A 20165-nucleotide genomic window follows, 5' to 3' on the forward strand; every position below is an offset into this window, starting at 1 on the left:
TGCCAGGCCCATAGGGGAAAAGGAGCCGTTCACCCATGTTTGTACAGTACCTGCGCCATGGGCCTGCTTCTCCCTTTGAGCTGGCTCAAACATGTGAGGGCAGGATACACCCCAAGAGCAAGTGTGTAGTAGTGGGCAAGTCAGGGAGTCCAGGAAGACCTGATAGCTCCCAGGGCTCCCTTCATGGAGTGAGGCTCTGTATTGTCCCTGCAGGCTGTGTCTAATAGGCCTGTTTGAGTTCTTAATTAGGAGGAACCCCGCTGTATTCAAGACCTCCTCCTTGAGCCTTGGGAATCTCTGCTCTGATGCGCTTGCATGCCCTTTAGGGGGCCCGTCATTGCAGCTTAGTTTGCTGTGATGGCCGCTATGGCATGGAAGTCCATTCACTTGGGCCCACCCTCCCTCACTTTAAAAAGCTATTGGAAACATTTTTAGAGCTATTGTCTATTGGTATTGGTCTAGGCCTGTGAGGTCTCCCCACACACACACACACACACACGTCCCACTTTTTTAATGACCTTCTTTGCCTGATCAGCATTTTATTTAGTTATGTAGCTTAGGATGTCTTATCTGTATTTCTTCAAGACAATACATGCAGGATCCATGTGACTTCAATAGGACCTGGTGGATGCTCAGCTTTTTTGAAAACCAGGACACATATACAAATAGGTGCTTCAATATGGACTTAATAGTTTAATGTTAAACACCCGCGGCTGAGTTTCCCTCAGCATGTTATCTTTGAATTTCAGCACGTCTCCCCACAGAATTGCTGAGCACGCTCCACTCTCCGTCCCTGCGCTGCACCGGCTGAGCTGGACTTTCGTGGCAGTCGCTGCTTCCATCTGCCAGGAGTTGCTGTGGTGCCAGCTACAGGAACTGAGAACAGGGAGACTCTCTCTTGTGCCCATATGCTCCCACTGCTGGCCCCCAGGCAGCATGGAGGTGGAGCAGCAGCCTGACTGGAATGCAGAGGTGTGAGAACTGAGGAGACGGAGACTAGGAGCAGATGGGAGGAAGCAGAAAATGTCAGGGCTGTCTCAGGGGGACAGGGTACTGGCAGAGCATAACGACATGTCTTGGTTATGGCAGGGATGAATAGGCTTCTTTGGGTGGGAGAGGGAGAAGGAGGTGGGGAAGGCAGCAGGCCTGTAGCATCTCAATGGGATTTCTCTGGGTTTCAAAAGGATCCAATGTAATCTGTGCTCTAGTCTGTGACCTCCCCCTTACTTTGTTTCGGACTATCAGGCTCTGCTCTGTGTTGCAATTACTGATCTGAGAAACAATGGCAAAGTCAGAGATCGCATCTCAAGCTGGGGGTGCAATTCCCAGCTCGAGGAGACAGACGCACGCTAGCTCTCATTGAGCTAGAGCACCAAAAATAGAATGTAGCCGCAGCAGCGCGCATGGTGGGAGGTGCTAGCCACCCCGTGTACGTACCGCTGAGACGATAGACACGTACTCAGAGTGACTAGCCCCTCCCACCACACGCGCTGCTGCAGTTATGCTCTATTTACAGTGCCCTAGCTCAATCGGAGCTAGCATGTGTGTGTCTCCTCAAGCTCAGAATCATGCCCCCAGCTGAAAGTGTGCATACATGTCCTTTGTTTTGCATATTTGTAGGAAAATCGCAATAGGGTGAGCCACATCCCGAGGGCTCCTGCCATCAACAGTGTCACTGTGTCCTTACAACATACAAGTGTTGCATCTGGTAAGTGGCCTATGGAGGTTTCCCTCTTCATCAGGCCTGTATGTTGATATTGAGCTGGGTGGGAGGGAAGGTCAATACAGGGCAGTCCAGTTTCCAGGGCTTGGGATCAGCCTTACGGTTAACCTCAAGGGTAATTCGGTGTGTCCCTAGCCCCTGTTCTGGGGGGTATTTGAGGTGTAATAGAACAGCCTCCTTCCCAAGCACTATGTGATGGGCAATGGGAATATCCTCGTTTTCCTTCACTCTCCTAGGAAATGTTCTGTAGTAACAAGTAACTGTTGCGTGGCTGCATGTACCATGCAGAGGGGGAGGATATGAAGGGTACAGTAGAGCAGTTCCATTATCAAGTTCTGGGGTAACTTGAGAGACAAATCAGTCCATCCCCATTAGTTGTACTGGACGCTGTTAGAGGTGCAGTACAGTGCAGCCCCCTTCTCAAGCCCAGGGAATGTAATGGATAATGGCCTCATCCTCATCACACTTACAGGCGATTTCACTGTACCATGGCTTCATATCCACTGTCGTCTCCTCTGTCCTCTCCTTTTCCCTACACAGGATACATTTTTGTGGAGCTGCCTTAACTTGATCAAGCTGCATCAGGAAAGAACTTTGTTCTGGGATCCAAAGCTCACAATAATTCGGAGGCCCCCAAAGTACAGGAGTTCCTGCCAGAGCCCGCACTCCCTGGTGGATGGCAAGTATCCAGTAATGAAGGCTGTAGCCATTCCCATCAGTTAAGGAAACAGACATTGATTTTCTTCTGCAAATTCCACTGAGGCCTTTCCTCAGCATTCTGCCCTTCTCCTTCCAGCATCACAAATGATCCCCTTACCTCTTTGAATTATGATTTCCTGACTTATAAGGGGTTGGGCTCAAGGCTTCTACATAATACATAAGGGGAATCCCAGCAGCTGTTCCAACAGGAATCCCTCTCAAGCAATATCATCATGGTGTCTTCTGGAAACCTGCCTGGTCAGTTGCTCCCTGTCATGGAGTTCTTTAGCTGGTTCCATTCCCTCAGGGCTATAGGGAAAACTCCACTGTATAGGGGACAGGCTGTAATGTTAGTAGTTCCCACTGGGATATGACAGTCTCACTTCGTCTTTTCTCTGCCTAAGGCATGGTTCTTGCAACTCTGAGTGAGATCCATTGGGAATGGCTGATGAGAATCTGGGTGAATGCATTTCTCTGTGTCAAGTGCAGGTGGTGTGGTGTGGGTGGTGGTGGGGGAGGATTCAGGTAGAAGAGGAAGGAGTAGCTGAGTGGCTTGTTTCTGGGGAGACCCAGAGGGTTCAAGTGGCATCATAGACAGCTGGAGAAGCAGCCTGGAGGGTCTGTAGATTATCTCGCTATGCATTGATAAGCTACAATTTGAATTGTGCTCTGGTTTGTGACCTATCTTTCGTCTTAATTTCAGCATTTCGGGCTCCTCTCCAATTCCAAACACCTGTGTCATACTAAGGAGACCAAGAAATGCACCTACAAGCAAACACCAATAATGATTTCATTGGCTAAGTTTGATTGAGTAATTGCATAAGAACTCAGTGCATTTTCCTCCAATGCTGCTTGGACTAGAATATCTTCATTACTATGAAGACAGAACTAGCACCTATTTCCAGGCAAGTTAAGTCACTTCAAATCCCACAGAATAACTTCCAGACCACCAAATATTAATTCCAATCATTTTTATCTAGCATATAGAAGTCATATCAGACAGGCAAGGCACCGTCTGTCATTCAACCTTGAGCTATCAGCGGTATAAAAATCACTCCCTCCATTCACTCTTTTGACATTTTTACAGTTGATTAGCAAGAAGAAGTGGGAAAATTCAGGTCTAAAATCCCATTAAAATATGGCAAATGTAACGCAGTTCTGCAATAGTAAACACTGTGAATGTAAAAAGAAATTAAAAGGAAGGTTGGTTTTTTTTCAAGTTAAAAACTGAAAGAACTGCCACATTATTAGTTCCCTCCCCTTCTCTCATTCTGCATGATTAGTGAATTCACTTCATCTCTTCCCTTTAATTACTATTGGTACTTCAAATCCACATGATACCTGTCCGCTTCCCTACTGTGTTTTTATCCATCTCTTCATTCTGGGATGCCCTTGCTATCTTTTGGTCTGCCTCCATCAGACTAATGCCCTCTCTATAAGCTTGGCAGTATTACCAACCCCAGGCGTTCAAAAATAATGAAATTGGCCTAAAAATCATGAGATTTAATAACTGGGCTGCTGCTTTTTGCTTTCTCGTATTTGAACCTTTAGGATTTGTGTTTTCCTGTGTAACAACGAAAGCAGGAAACTTACTTTTTTTGTTAAAAGATTTTCATGTGATTCCAGGAGATGGGGCTTTAAGAAAAACACCAAAAAGCACAAGACTCTTGATAAAATCATCCTCAAAACACTGGCTTGGATCAGTGGCTCATCTGACAGAGAATGACACACTGCAGAAAGTTAGGGCTGTCTGTCTGTGTCACTATGCTATTGACTTCAGTGGAACAAAGAATTGGCCCACAGAGAATAAGAACTTGGTTCTGATCTCATGCCAGTTTTACCTTGGTATTGGCTTCCAGTGACTTACTTCTGATCTTTACCCTGATGTTACTAGCTGTGAAGTTACTTCTGATTGATATGAGTGCAAAGTGAAGCTTGATGTGCAGATTTTCCTGCCTTAGGAGCTTTAACTTCTTGAAGAGATGATGGTTTTTAGCATTATTCAGGAGTGTGTGCCTCTTTCTCACACATGCAGTCCACTGCACTATGATACAGCTGGGAAACAGAGGGATTATAGTCCTGTTTCAAGTGTTTAATCTCTGCAATCTTAACTAGAAAGTGGCTTACTGATACCTCTGGATTCACTGTGCAGCCCAGGTATCAAGAAGTACAGTCGCCTCTGCCTTTAAACAGAGTGCATAATTCTCACCAGTTCCTGTAAAAAACAGGCAACCCTCTATTAATCATTTTTCCCCATCTTTCAGATAATTTGAAGATGCAGACCTCTTGAATAGTGAAGTGGCCGGTGATTAGACAGCTCAGACACAGATAAGACAAAAATGTGGAAAACAAGTACTGCACACAGAGTGCCAAAATATTATTGACGATCCTGTTTATGCAAAGGATTCTTCATACTAGGAAGTCCAAGCCTTACATATTTGTAGTTCACATCAATACACAAGAGAAATGTCTAGAGATGATATGACCAAACCGAGAAGAAAATATTTGTGGTAACTGTCTTGTAAAATTTGGCAGGATTAGTTAACATGAGATTTCTAATGACTTTAGCAGAGCACTTGGCATTTGGGTTCAACAGAGAAATGCCATTTTGCTATTTCTTTAGATTAAGCGGACTGCAGATATACTTGCAAATCTAATAACTAACAAAGGTTAAACGTCAAACACACATAATTAACTAACACTTAATAGTGGTCATTAACATGGTGAGTAGTTTATTAGGGTGGTAGATAGCTGTGCTATGGGAAGGTGGAGCCTATCCAGGGTTTCCTCTGGACTAAGGATGATATGCTGAACGTCAGTGCCACCCACATGTTTTTGTGAAATGGAAACTATACTGTAGGATCACTCAAGAGGTTAATGTGGATGTGACATACATTGGTAGGGACGCCATTGTCTTTCAACAACCAGTAGGCCCCAATCCTACAAGCTGTTACGAGTCCGCATGCATGGAGCAGCTTGCCTTATCAAGGCCATAAACAGTGATAATATGAAAACATGAGGATCCAGTTCTATTAACAGATTATAAATATACACAATAATAATCTTGCTGGGCTGTCAAACCACCAAAAGATAAATGGTTTATAAAAACACTCTGTTTTGGACCATTCTTTATTCTCTTTCTGTCACCTCCCTTTCTTCTTTTCCACCATTTCATTCCATTCCTATCTGTTATACCCTTTGCCTCCTCCCATTCGCTCTCTACAGGCCAGCAGGGCTAGTCTCCCCAGAACAGCTGTAACATACTTGTTTTTACAATGGAGCAGTTCTGATTCACTGATCCACTCTTGTGGATTAAGGTGCTATTTGGTTTGAGTAAGGTCATCAGAATTTGGTCAAAAGATCTGACCGTTATTTTAGGGAGAAGAGTGTATAAAGGAGAGAAATCTTTTGAACTAAGAGAAGCATCCTCCCCCCCCCCCCACCATTTCTGCTTTTTCTTTTTAATCATTTTCCCTTTCAGAAATTTCACAGACCCATTTTCATTGCTCCCCCCACCTTCTGTTCCATATACATTTTCTTCTGTCTCAGCTGAAGAGGTTGAGGCACTGAGGCAGTATCTTAATTGCTGGCAAAATTCAAGGAACCAACCACAGTAGAGTGACCAGAGTAGAAAGTTTTGCATACTCACAGTATGCTTACATAGGTGTAACAATTTACTTGCATGGAAATAGATGTTACATCCAGATTGCTGTACTTTCATGGGCAGATGTCCAATTTTAGCCAATCAGAATACAGGGATTCCCAGACTGTGCAGCTAATAATAAATAACTATTTAGTGATTATGCAAAACAGGCACCTACAATCAAAAAAAGATCTGTGAGGAAACCAATGGAAAAGGGAAAGATCTATGCAGTTATGTATCAGTAACTATATAACTCTGCACTTTGATTGGCTGAAATATTCCAAATTAAGAAATGCTGTTCAATGAAATGCTGAAGCAAAATTTAGAGTTTTGCTAACCATGGAGACCATTTACTACAACACCATGAATGTTATTCCTAATGGTAAAATAAAATACAACTTACAACACTAAAAAAAAAACCCCAAACATTTGTCTTGCCATTTGAGAGTATGAAAGCTCAACTCTACTTTCAAATGTTCCCTTAAGCAAGTGGCATTGCAGAGAAACCATAAGCGGTGAAACCTTCCACAACGATACAAGTTGCAGGCCCAATGGTGTTGGACATCTACAATATATTCCAGTAGGAACACAAAGGGAACTGCAAACTATTAGGCCAATCCATTCAGAAAAGTCAAGAATACAGAGATTCACAAAGACTTTCTCTTGGGAAAGGGACAATTTCTTCACAAGAAATTAGCTGCCAGGTGAGACCATTGACCATTTGTTTCAGGCCTATGTGATAAAGCTAAGTCATGTGAATTTGAACAGCTATCAGATGGACTCCGAATCATTTGTGTATGATGTAGTTGGTAACCAAGACAAAAACCAGGTTGTTGGCTGACGTGGGCTTGACTTCACAGAGAACTGTAGATATTAGTGCGGCAAGTGAAAACTGTGCTTCCCAAATGAAAGTGCTGTCATGCAGTGAAATAAATGAAGTGTTTCCAATTAAAAATGTACACTGAGGTACAAAAATAGAATACAAAGGTAAATAAATGGCAGAGTCCAGAGTTTGCAATAGAAGTGAAGGTAATACCAAGACTATGCAAAAGGTGGCCAGCCCAAGATATGCACTGTCATGCTTTTAATGAAAGCAACTATTTTGCAGTTGTATTGCTGTCATGACAAATTGCAAAGAAGAATATTTAATGAACACAGAGGTGGAGGGCAAAAACCACTGCTGGTGATACAGAAACAAAGTGATTTTCCAGACAGATACTGGAGCTAGAAATGTCATCACTGTAACTGCATACAAACTGATTAGTGACCTTTTACCATTGAAATTAGAGAGACAATGCCTGAATATGTTTCAGTAGATACTGATCCCACTCACGTGGGTCAGGCCAGAAAATTAATGTCAGTCTCTTACTAATAGTCATAACTTTGTGTCATAACTTCGTTACAATCAGCCGGCGTTGGAAGCATAAGACTAAATGAATGAAGAGAAATAAAGTTGTTTAGAAATGGAAAGCGAGAGAGAGAAGTGATGAAAGGATGTATTTAATATGGAGGAAGTGGGATTAGCTCATGGACTTCTGTGGTGGGGTTGCTCTACTCACCACTGAATGGCGCTGCCTCCTGGCAGTTCTGGGGATTAGCTTGGTCAGGCCGATGCCCCTTCCAGTGGTTACATAGGGTTACCATATTTGAACATTGAAAAAAGAGGACACTCCATGGGGCCCCGGCCCCGCCCCAACTCCGCCCCTTCCCCTCCCCCGGTCCCACCCCTTTCCCCACCCCCGGCCCCGCCCAACTCCGCCCCTTCCCTGTCCCCATTCCAACCCCTTCCCCAAAGTCTCCGCCCCCTCCCCTGAGCACCCCACATTCCCCCTCCTCCCTCCCAGCCACACGAAACAGCTGCACCAATTCTAAAGTCAGGCACTCCACTAGTATAGACTCCCATGACTTTAATGAAGCTGCTCAGTGGAGGATCTGCCCCGGCGCTCAGTTTTTGGGAGCGGTCAGGACACGCAGCTCACACTGTTCTGTTTCCCAGCTCCCCAAATGCCTTGGAGCACCCAGTTCTCCTCCCTGCCCGGTAAAATCCCGGACATTTTGAGCTATTTAATTCTTTAATTCTAAAACGTAATTCTTTATATGTAGTGAACTTTGTATTTTCGTTTTGGCATTGTGTTTGCTCCTAGGATCAGGGGCAGCCAGGGTCTCCACGTGCTGGGCCCGCCACAAGCCAAGCTCAGAGGCTCCCATTGGCTGGGAAAAGCTCCAATGGGAGCTGTCGGAGCCAGCCCCTGCAAGCCCTGCCCCCGCAGCTCTGATTGGGCAGGTATTTCGCAGTGATCCACCACACTGCTGTGTCTCATCACAAATGGGGAGCTGAGTGCCATACAACACACCCCAGCCCCAGGAGCTCTGATCCACTTGCAGGCAAGGCAGCCCAATGCCCATCGCAGCCAGAGCTCTGATCCCTCTGCACACTCCTGCCTTTTTCACACTGCCCTCCCCTCCTCCCCCACCACAGTCAGTGCTTTTTGGCGACTCCCCGGAGCAGCTCCCCCAGCGCTGCCCCCCACCTGTGCAATCAGCGGCGCATGGTACTCCCAGCTTTGCTGGCATCCCTGGCTTACCTTAGAGCAGGCTCTGGCGACTGCTGCTGCTCCCTGACTCTTCGGCTCTGTTTAAGAGCCAAGCTGCCCTAGTGCTACCGGCTTCAGGCACTTCTCCTACCTGGGCTCTAGCTGAGCTACTCCTCCCAGCTCAGACTGTAAGAGCTGAGCTGCTGGCTTTGGGCAGCCCTCCCCTACCTCAGGACCCAGAGCTGGCTGGACACGTCCCTTCCCCGGCTCCAACTGAGCTGCTCGGCTCCGCCCCCTCAGACTTACAGAGCAGAGCTGCAGGAGCCAGCGTTACCGGCTTCAGGCAGCACCCCCCCTGCCTCGGGACCTTGCACCGTGGGAGCAGCTCAGCTGGAGCTGGGTAGGAGAAGTGCCTGGCTGGGGGCTCGGGGTCCGGAGGCGGGGGGGGTGCTGCCTGAAGCCAGTAGCGCTTGCTCGGGCAGCTTGGCTCTGTAAATCTGAGAGAGGAGGAGTGGAGCAGAGCCACAGGGGGAGAGGAAGTGCCGGCCATTTTCCCGGACATGTGTGGCTTTTCAGCAATTCCCCCCGGACGGGGGTTTGATTGCTGAAAAGCCGGACATGTCCGGGAAAAAGAGGACGTATGGTAACCCTAGGTTACATCCTGTCAGTTTCTCCTCTGCAGCCCTTCTCTCACTTCAGGAACTGCAGCGGCCTCTTCGTAACTCAGCTGGCTCGGTCACTATTGTGGTCTCCCCTTCTGGGGGAAGTGTCTCAAGGTTCCTGCTCTCCGGCCATCTGAGTCAGTCTTCTGCTTCGGCAGTGGCTGGCAGGAAATCCCAGATCCACCTTTACTCCAGGTTCTGGCTCAGGGACCCTCTACACAGCAACCAAGGCCCATTCCCTGCACCTTGCTGACTTTCCCTGAGCCACTTCCATACCTCCTGGCCCTCCCCGCTTCTCTTGGTTTGCCAGGATCTTCACTGCCTCCTCCCAGGGAGTAACTTTAAGCAACTCAGCTCTGCATCCACCCAAACACTCCTCCCAGGGAGTGACTGCAGACTTCTACCTGCCGCCTTCTCTGCTTCCAATTTCCTGTCTTTTGGAGAAGCCATGCCTGTCCCTTGCAGGTGAGTTTCTCTCTAATTAGCTGCCTCCAGCCTAAAGCAGTGTGTGGCAGGGGAGAACTGGTGTAGGCGTTCAACTACTAAAGTTATGAGCATAGTATAAATGCTTAGATGGATAGAAGGGACAACAGAATGGTAGGAAAGGAGAGGCTAGCTTTGGAAGCAAATGCTATGGAAGTCAGTAAAAGTGGGAGCGTTATGAGTAGCAGTGAAGTAAGAAAGGTTGATTGAATGGAGATCACAAAAGGAGAGAGGAGTGGGAAAGCGGGATAAAAGAAAACAAAATGGTGGTCATGGTCAGCAAGGGGAAATTCCGAGGCAAATCAGAAAGAGAACATAATGGTCACTCAGGCAGAGAGGGAACAGAGAGACCAAAAAGATGAGCTTCTATGTAACTGTCACTTTCACCAGCAGAAGATGGTTCCATTTTATTAAACTTGAAGAGAGAGGTCATTCAAATAAGACTGAAAAGGAATTGATTTCCGAGGCTTCTTTTAATGATTCAATGATGTTCTACATGCATCTGTCACCTCAATAATGTTAATTTATTAGAAATTGGCTGAGGAGGCAGGGTCTGGGTCCGTGTTCATCCAGTCTATTGTTCAGGATTTGGGTTAAGAGTAAGGCTGGTTAGAATTATTTTTGGATAGAAAACTGAGGTTTCAATTAAATAAATTACTTTGTAAAAAGTGTCTGCTTTCCAGGGAAATTGTAGCGTTTTCATTTAAAACTTTTTGGCTGAAAACTTTTAGTTTTAGGTTGAAAATCTTTTTTTTGGACAAATAGTTGAAATTTTCCATGGAAAATTATACTGTTTCCTGACCAGCTCTAGTTCTGGCCCGAATCAAGTTTAAGATTCTAGTTCAGGATTGATGGGATCAAAATCTCACAAGCTCCTCTCTAGGTATTGTGGCCCAGTTACAATTGCCATATTTCTTCCATCCAGAATTGCTTCTTGTTTTGAATCTCCCTCATAACCAATACCTGGAGGTGTATTTGGATCATGGGATTAAACTCTTTATAGTTGTTTTTCTCCTTCCCATCCACCCAAAAAACTTAGATTTCTGGCTTCAGTTTTGATTGGTGTCTATATGTGATTAAAACCCTCCCGACTTTGCCTCAGTCTTATGACCTGATGTCCCTTTGGGGTTGTGGTGGAGAAGAGGTTAGTGTCCTTATGTAGTCTCTTCAGCAGAAGTTATATTTTTCTTTTTCTTTTGCATCTTTTTCTGGCCACTGTCAGACACAGGATATTGGACTAGATGGATATTGGGTCTGATCCAGTATGGCGATTCTTATGTTCCTAAATATGCACTGCTAGCTTCTTTTTCCTTTTTTGGATTGCCATTGCGAAATCATCTCAACCATAAATAATATTGTTTGATTCTAATCCAGTGTCACAGCTATTCACAAGGTACCCACATGTTTAATGACAGGAAGAATGTGTATATTTACATCAGAGGCTTTATGGCATTCAGCTAACCACACAATCTAACTGGGAGACTGTGCTGTCTAATGCAGGAGGATTAGGAGTTCCAGGAACCTGAGGTTTTGTTCCAGCGTCACTCTGCCAGTGAGTCAATGTGTGACTGCTTAAAACCATTTTGTGACTCAGTTTACCTATCTGTAAAAAGCACATACATTATCCACTGTACCTCACAAGAGTGTTTTGAGGTTGAAATGGTGTTTTGAGAACACACTGTGGTGCTTACTCAGTCAAATACTATCGATAAGCAGCGTTTCCAGGCTGTCTGCCAGAGAAGTAAACAAAATGGGGTTTTTAAGGCTGCCACCCACATGAATAGTATGCTTGCAACACTCCTCCTTCTCTATCGTCTGTTGGGTTTATTCATAGTCACACCAAATGAGTGTGGAGTGAAATAACTTGATAATGAGTATAATTAAGACAGGTATAAATACATAAACCTTTTTAGAAAACCTTTTTCCCCCATCAAAATTTTGGCCAGGGGGAGGGGAGAGAGTGGGTGGCAGGGCAGGGTATTTTTTTTGGTGCACCATATGTGGATGTAGTGAGTAAATGTTAGCTTTGTCTTTTTTTTTTTTGGTCCGTTAGGAGTTATGCGCCATAGCGATGTATAAACAAGAGGTGACCATTTATGCACGGCAAAAAGAGGTTTCGTGAATGATAGGAAAACAGTAAATGATGTGGAAAAACCCATTTCACACTCTGGTAGGGATAGAATCACTACCTGAGAAATCCAGATTACCATGCACTGATTATTTTTAGTGAGCAGGTTGAATGGGGTGAGTGCTGAGCTAGTATTCTGAAGAGTTGCAACAAAGCCCTCTAATATTTTTCAGGCGAAAGAACTTTAACTGCTTGCTCCAGTGTGGCTCATTGAAGTGAGTGCCAAGTGCATAAACAAAGCCCTGGAAGAACTGGCAAGCGTACAGAAGGTCAAACCCCAAAGTGCTTGTTGTTTGTGAGTAGCAGCTCTAGCAGAAGACTGGGCTGGGGTCGTAAATGGTGCTGTGCACTGCAGGTGTTGAGCAAAGGACGAAATAACTATTTGCAGTATAATAGACTGATAGTAAGCGACGCAGCACATCTGTGCTGTAGTAATCGTGCTTCGGTGGTGCACTGCAATCAGATCTGTGTGGGCAGAACCTTGCACCCATCTGGAGTCCCATTGACTTCCATAGAGCTGAAAGGTCCTGCCGACCACAGATATGATCACAGGATTGTCAGCGAATGCTTTTAGGGAGTACGTAAGCTTCTTTTCAAGAAATAGCCTTCAGGAACAACTGGAGCTGGCTTGTGCTGCTGTTGTACTCCCATCTACATTGCCCAGCACCTGTGCAGATCCAATAGCTCTGTATTTGTATGTATAATTTCTAGTTCATAATAGCACTTCAGACCTTATGGCACTTATCGAGTGGTTAAATTCACTTGGCTTTCAGATATCTTCCTTGTATAACACTAGGTGAGACATGGTGATCACCAAGAAAAGCACTTCCTGCCTGGTGTATCTTGTCACCCAGTAATGCCTAGGGAGCATTGTCTGATAAGAATTTCACCTGGTGCCTGTAATACAATGAAGCTCGTGGTTCTGAATTTCTGAATTAATGGTTCTGAATTAATGAAGCATAAATGTTCCAGTGGGGGACTGCAACAATACTCATCTATTAGCATATAGAATGGAATGGATTTGGAATATGGAAGTTTTGAGTCTCATCAGTTAGCATGACGCGAGCTGGAGAAATCGAATGATTTGATTTTTAATAAGAATTTCAAGAGAAATCTCTGTAGTAAAACAAAAATCATTGAAGTTGGAGGAACCTAGTAGTAAAATACTTACATGCATGTGTCCAGGCATGCACAAAAGTAGGTGTGATAGCGAGAAAGTTGCATATCCGTATGTTCTATGATCCAGTGCACAGAGCCTGATTTCTATCACCTTACATGCTAGTGAGTCATCTAAAACTGTGTCAAATGGATATAAAGTGAGATCTCCAGTGTGACTGCACAAAGTGCAAGGCAGTGGAAAATCAGGCCCATGATGTAAATAATGGTCACGCCTTTGAGCTGGGAGCCAATAATGGGAAGAAGAAAGATAGGGGTTGGCTTATACTAGATAGGAGGAGCCCAGAATGCTAAAAATATCCCTTACATTAGTGGCGCCAGCGGCTATGTCTTGTCACCGTTTGGAGGAAAAGGAGCTGAGATGCCCATTTGCCCCCATTATGCTTTTGGTTCATTATCATCATTCATCAGATGCTGTGTCACATATAACATTTTCCATCCCCTTTTTGGCCATGTGGTCTGGTACTGCTCAACAGCAGCAATGTGTTGATTCTGGACCGCTGACTACTACTGGCTGGCACACTCGGCTGCAGGGTGACTTAACTGTGGCAGACAGACGGAATTGTTTCCAATGTACACCTAAGGAGGCCCTCAGTAAAGCAAACATTGATTTTGGAGGGGTGGTTTTTTTTCTACCTACCTGCTGCCAGAAGGCTGTAAATAAGATCCCTATATTTTTTCCCTATTAATACGAACCCATATTGAAACTCTGAGACCTGGCTGAGCCTTTCTGGAAGTCTGCACAGTACTAAAAAAAGCAGGTCCACACCAGTTGTTATGGACCAGGTAGAATGAGCTCAGGCATTGGAGGCAAAGCTGAAGTCCATGGGTGGCCTATTACTCCTGGTTCACTGGGTTCATCCTGCCTTGATGGACTAACTCCCACTATTATAAATCATATAGATGTGATTTTCTTCCTGAAGTAACTTGTTTGCTTTATTTATTTGGAAAATGTCAGTAACTGCACTCTCGACAGCCTCTGCAGTTGAACTTGCCATAACTGAAGCTTACTCAAGAATGTTTAGTCTTAACAGTGTGTGGTTTCCTTTAGTGACTTCTGAACCACATTCTGAAGAGAGACGTGCTGGTACTGAAGTATGGTAAATATACTTCCAGATAAGCCACTGGTATCTCAGAAATAACCCTTTTCTCTCAAATAAAGGCAAGCCACACAGTTGAGGTGCCCTGTCTCCTAGAAGACAGAGAGATAGACACAGTCTCTCTTTCTCTCTCTCTCGATCTAGGGATTGGTTTAGAACAGCAAAACTATTTTTAGAACAATCAGACAGCTCATTCACAGTATTATTTATATTTAAACTAAAAATTAATATTTATAATTTCACTGAACCAAAAAAAATCAATGTTACTGGGGAAAAACAGTGCTTACAATAAATAAGACAGTTTATTTGAAGCTGGCACTAAACATCCATAGGAAACAATGGCTCTTCCCTTTAAAAACAGAGAAATAGCAAAGCAAACTAGACAGCTATTCAAAAGTGGCTGCCTGTGAATGGCTCTCAGAAGTCAACTATAGTCTGTGTTGTGCAGCAATAGCTAAGGGATTGCTTGGGATGAGTGAAATACCCAAAGGTGCCTGTTTGGAACTTTTTTCTTTGAGTCACTTTATTTGCAATATGATAGATGGCTGTAACTGTGCTTACTCTCTAGCTAAATGCCTCTGTGGTATTCCAAACTATAGACTCTGTAGGGGTGTCCCAAGAGAGAGAGACTGACTGTTCACGTCTCTCATTTTTAAGAAGGAGTAATTGTTACTATGTTTTTATTCATTTGTAGCGATTGTCAGAATCAATATGGCGCTTCAATCCATCTAAATTTTCAGCGCATGCTTTTCCACTGTGCCTGAATCAAAAACCATTGAAGTGAACGGAAAGACACTCATTAGCTTCAGTGGGCTTTGGATAAGCCCTAAGCTTGCCTTTAACACCTTGTGCTTCATAAGTATTCTAATACATTGTTTGTAATGGATATGTGTATGGGAATGTGTAGGGCTGTGTGCTTCATCTGTTCCTTTTCAGACTGATTCCACTTTCCCAACTAAGCTGTAATCTCGCAGAGAATAGCGGAGAGTGGAGGCTCATGGGAGCAGGAAAACTGCCAAAAAATATTTTGCATCACCCTTATTTCAGTTCATTAAATCTATCAATCTAAGGTCAGAAGGGACCATTAGATCATCTAGTTTGATCTTCTATATAACACAGGCCATTGCATTTCACCCAGTTATCCCTGAATTGAGCCCAATAATTTATGTTTGACTAAAACATATCTTCCAGAAAGGCATCCAGTCTTGATTTGAAGACTCAGAGATGGAGAATCACCCCTTTCCTTGGTGGTTTGTTCCATGATCACTGTTAACCTCACTGTTAAAATTTGTGCCTTATCTCTAAATTGAATTTGTCTGGCTTTAACTTCCAGTCATTGGTTCTTGGCATTTACTTCAGGCCTCAAATCATTTTTGTGACTCTTCTTGCACCTCTCCAGTTTTTTAACTTTCTTTTTAAAAACCTAGACAGCAGAACTATACACAGTTTTCCAGTATTAGTGTCGCCAGTGCTGTCTGCAGCAGTAAAATCACCTCCCATCTCCTACTCACTGTTGGGCAAAAGCAAATGCAGAACTGGCTACAGCATCAAGGCCAAGATCAGAAACATGTGAGGGGAGGGAGCGATGGGAGGAAACTCAAAAAAAACAAACAAAAAAAAAAAACCCCACCCCACAAGGTATTTACAATAACCATAAGGACATATTTTAGATGTAGACTATAATTAACCTTTAGATTGCCAAACAATATTAAAACTAATACATCTGGAAAGAGATTTGCTTCCATGACTAACAATGACACCTATTGTACTAGCTAGGATAAAAATTGCAAGTGCATCAGCTGATCAACAGCAGGGGTCAGAGAGAATTAGTGTTATTAGGCCCATGAAGTAATAGTGGCTGGATACATTATGCGTTTGTTTCACCTTCCTCTGAAACACCAACTAGAAGCCAGGCTATTCAACTACATGACCATGGTCTTTTTCAGTATGGCAACTCTCATTGCATATTTTTTAAAACTGGCTACTCTTTTGACCAAAATGATCGCAATGTGATGCCAAAATAAAACAAGACTGATTTGGCAGGAGACAAAAAGCCCACAGATAAGTCCAAAAACATGGAAACTTGGGTGTAGAGTCAGAATCTGGGGGGGACATGGGAAATCACTGCATGGACAAAGAAGAGATGAGGGAATATAGAGGGGAAATCTAACAAACATCTTAGCTGTTTGTATACTAATGCAAGGAGTATGGGGAATAAACAGCAAGAACTAGAAATACTAGTGAATAATCACAAATATGACGTAGTTGGCATCACAGAAATTTGTGGAATAATTCACATGACTGGAATATTGGTATAGAAGGGTACAGCTTGTTCAGGAGGGACAGGCAGAGAAAAAGGAGGGAAGTGTTGCTTTGTATATCAAAGATGTATGCACTTGGACTTAGGTTGAGATGGAAGTGGGTGGCAGACCTGCAGAAAGTCTCTGGTTAAGGATAAAAGGGGTAAAAAGCAAGGGTGATGTCGTGATAGGGGTCTACTATAGACCATGCAATCAGGAAGAAGATGTGGATGAGACTTTTTTAAAACAACTAACAAAATCATCCAAAACACAGGACTTGATAGTGATGGGGGACATGGTCAGGCTGCCTGTTATTGTCTGCTGCCTGTTGCAATTTGCTGGGCTGCGACACAGAGCGCCTGTGCTGGGGCTGAGGGGGAGGAGCCGTACCTTGGAAGGAAAGTTACTGCAGAGAGACAGGCACCTTCCCACCCAATCATGGCCTCAGCAGATCTCCAGATCTTGGGCATGGTGCTCTCGGTGGTGGGATGGCTGGGCTCCATCATCTCCTGTGCCCTGCCCATGTGGAAGGTGATGGCCTTCATTGGCAACAACATTGTGGTGGCGCAGAACAACCGGGAGGGGCTGTGGATGATCTGCATTGTGCAGAGCACAGGCCAGATGCAGTGCAAGGTTTACAACTCCATGCTGGTGCTGCCCCAGGACCTGCAGGCCGCCCATGACATGATGGTCATCTTGGTGCTGGTGTTGCTGGTGAGCGTTGTGGGCACCAAGTGCATGAACTGCGTGGAGGACGAAGGCTCCAAGGTGTAAATCATGATGGTCTCTGGAGCCGTCTTTCTGGTCTCCAGCATCCTCTGCCTCATCCCCATATGCTGGTTGGCCAACACGATCATCCAGAACTTCTACAACCCGCCGGTGTCCGAAGCTCAGAAGAGGAAGCTGGGGGCCTCGCTCTACATCGGCTGGGCTGCCGTGGCCCTGCTGGTTCTGGGGGGCGGCCTCCTCTACTGCACCTATCCCGAGAAGAGCACCAACTACAGCGCCTGTTACACTGCCGCCGTCTCCCAGCCCCGCAGTGACTATCCCAGCAAAAACTATGTCTGAGGGGCAGGCGGCCTGGGGTTTCTCAGTGGGGGTGGGTGGAGGGCGGAGCCCCCTCTCCACATGAGACTCCCTGTTGCAAAGCTGGCTGGTTTGGGGGTGGTGTCCTTTCATGTTGGACCAATGGTACTGGCTCCTTTGCTGGTAGAGTTTAACAATTACGCCTTTTTGGAGAAAAGGGGGATGATTGCTTTAAAGGAAGCATGTGTCTGGCATCAGTTCAAAAATCCATCTCTTGACATGGGCAGTCTATGCAACCGTTGACCTGTATTTAATCTGCCTTTGGTGGTTAAGAGTAGTTAAAGGGTTGTGACAACTCTTGCCATATATGGATGTCTAGGACTTCCTTGACCCTTGAAAATCAGGGTTATAACCAAGGTATGACACAGAGAGTCTGCTCTGTGTGTTGGGTCAGTCGATGATCTCTTCCTGGTGATGGCTGACGATCAGGGGTCCTTTCTGATGATGTTATATCGATCAACTGCTTGCATTACTGTGGGTCATGAGATGTTGTTGGTTCAGTTGTGATCCCTGGTGAGAGTGAACAGAGTTGCCCACAGGAGGCTCCATTCCTTTCTGGTGGAGAGATCCCAGAAGGCATTGTTGGGTATATATATCTGATCTCCACTGAAAGCACAGAGTTCTTTGTTGTCATTTCCATTCCTCCGTGTGTATGTGATGCTCTTGGATGTAGCATCTGACGTGGTCTCATGTTGGAGGGACTACTTCAAAAGGTGAGGGGAAGTTAAATTTCCAGGCGCAGTCAACCCTTGTCTTCTCAGCTTAAATGGCTAGCAAGGATGGTGGTGGTTCTTTGTTGTTTTCCCTTTTGAACTTGAAATTGGACAGAGATCAATACCTAATTTGAGATAGACCAATACATTTCACCTGAGCTGAATTCAGCCTAGTGACCTTCTGGTGAACATCTCCATATCATATTAGCTCTCTCCTCCCCCTCTGCCCCCACTTATTTCTCTTTATAAACAAACAAAAACAAAATCAATAAAAAGCTGTGTGCCAAGTAATCCTGCAGTTTAGAAACATCTCTAACAGTTCTTGCTGAACATGTATCCCTTGACAGCTTTGGGGATAATATTTGGGTCTAAACTAGAGTTTAAAATGGCAACATGTAATTGCTAACTGCCAGGGATGGACACACACAGACTGTTTTTCAGTGCAAAGGAATCCGGAGCTATTTTGACATGTTGATGTCTTGTAATTGAATTATTAGATGGGCAGTGAGAAGTCATATTTTTTCTTAAAAACTATGATTTTTGTTTACATACCCAGATGAAGTTTAGCATTGTGCAGTGTCCTACTCATCTTTTCCTTTCCGCAACTTTGTCTCATTTCTGTGTTGCTTACATTCTGGTTAATTTTGACTAGCAGAATGTCCAAGACAATTACCTCCGTGTCTCTTTTGTCTAGAAGTGAAAGTATGGAATAAATAATAGTTTTATTAATGAAAAGATGCTACTAAAGCTTCCAAGAGTCATTAGCAGGCAGGATGAAATGCTCATCCTACGCATGCTACAGTGCATTTATCAGCTTGTGCCTATTTTGAAATAAATGAATAGAAGTAAAAAAAAATTGCTTCAAGCATTTAAAGCATAAATCTGATGTTTTGGAAAAATAAGATACTGGGTCTGGCTCAGCTTTGCTTGTGGCATGACTTGGATTGTTGGGGTGGGTGGAAGGCCACCTTGATGCTCCCCTGATTCTTGGCCTGACTGGGGATCAAGTAGTCCCTAGGTGAAATTTAGAGCAGCCTAAAGGCTGCCCCAAGTTACTCTGGCTAGTGGGGGGCCCTTGCTATTGCTCAGTTGGCTGAGGATCACCAGAGTGCAATGGACTTCCTCTGCCTCCTCCCACCTCTGGCCATGTTCTCTTCTTGCCTCTCCTCATCCACAAGACTCCTCCTATGCAGAGGGTAGAGAAGGGGAAGCATAAAATCACCTATGCTGGGTTTACACCAGAGGAATCCCTGGCATTCCTGCTAATACAGTTCTCTTGTATAAATATGTTTTCAGCTTCTGTGCTGTTAGCCGCAAACACAATTGTTCAGGCTGTAGAACACTTCCTGTTGTAACCTTCTATTTCACTGGATCTATGTCTGTAACTTTCTGAAAACTTCACCTTTGGAGCTAAATCCTTTTCTTGGTCTGCTTGAAGATGCAATTTTTTTTTGGCAAGTGGAAGTAAAATCTCAGCAGCGATTGTTGAGTAATGGCTGTGTTTCGAATCCCCTTCCCCGCAATAACCATGGCTCTTTTTTAACATGGCTGCAGAAAGAATGACAGAACTGTGAAGTTTGGCATAGTCCTCATTGAGGACTAACATCTTTGCGTAGTGTGATTAAAACTGGGTTTGATTTAACAACGTTATGGCCCTTTGAAGACTGCAGGTATGTGCAATTAAAACCATATGTATTGGACATGTGTGCACATCCTGAAATTATATCACTGCAAACACTCGGGTCAAAAGTACATAGATAGTTAAGTGCACACTGGTTGGTTTGAAGAACTAAAGAGCTCAAATTCAAAGAGATTACACAAGCCTTATTTTTATCTCTTCTAAAAAATATAGGAAATCCCATGCAAAATAATAGTATAAATGCAGAGTTCAGCTTTCAAAGTTAAAACAAAAATAGGC

General features: G+C 44.4%; 1 pseudogene; it reads left to right on the forward strand.

The window, feature by feature from the left end:
* The first annotated feature begins 16865 nt into the window (after positions 1-16865).
* Positions 16866-17516, forward strand: LOC101933594 (claudin-6-like; annotated as a pseudogene).
* The last annotated feature ends 2649 nt before the right edge of the window (positions 17517-20165 follow it).

The sequence above is a fragment of the Chrysemys picta genome, chromosome 1 (genome assembly GCF_011386835.1).
Source record: "Chrysemys picta bellii isolate R12L10 chromosome 1, ASM1138683v2, whole genome shotgun sequence".
Classification (NCBI taxonomy): Eukaryota; Metazoa; Chordata; order Testudines; family Emydidae; genus Chrysemys; species Chrysemys picta.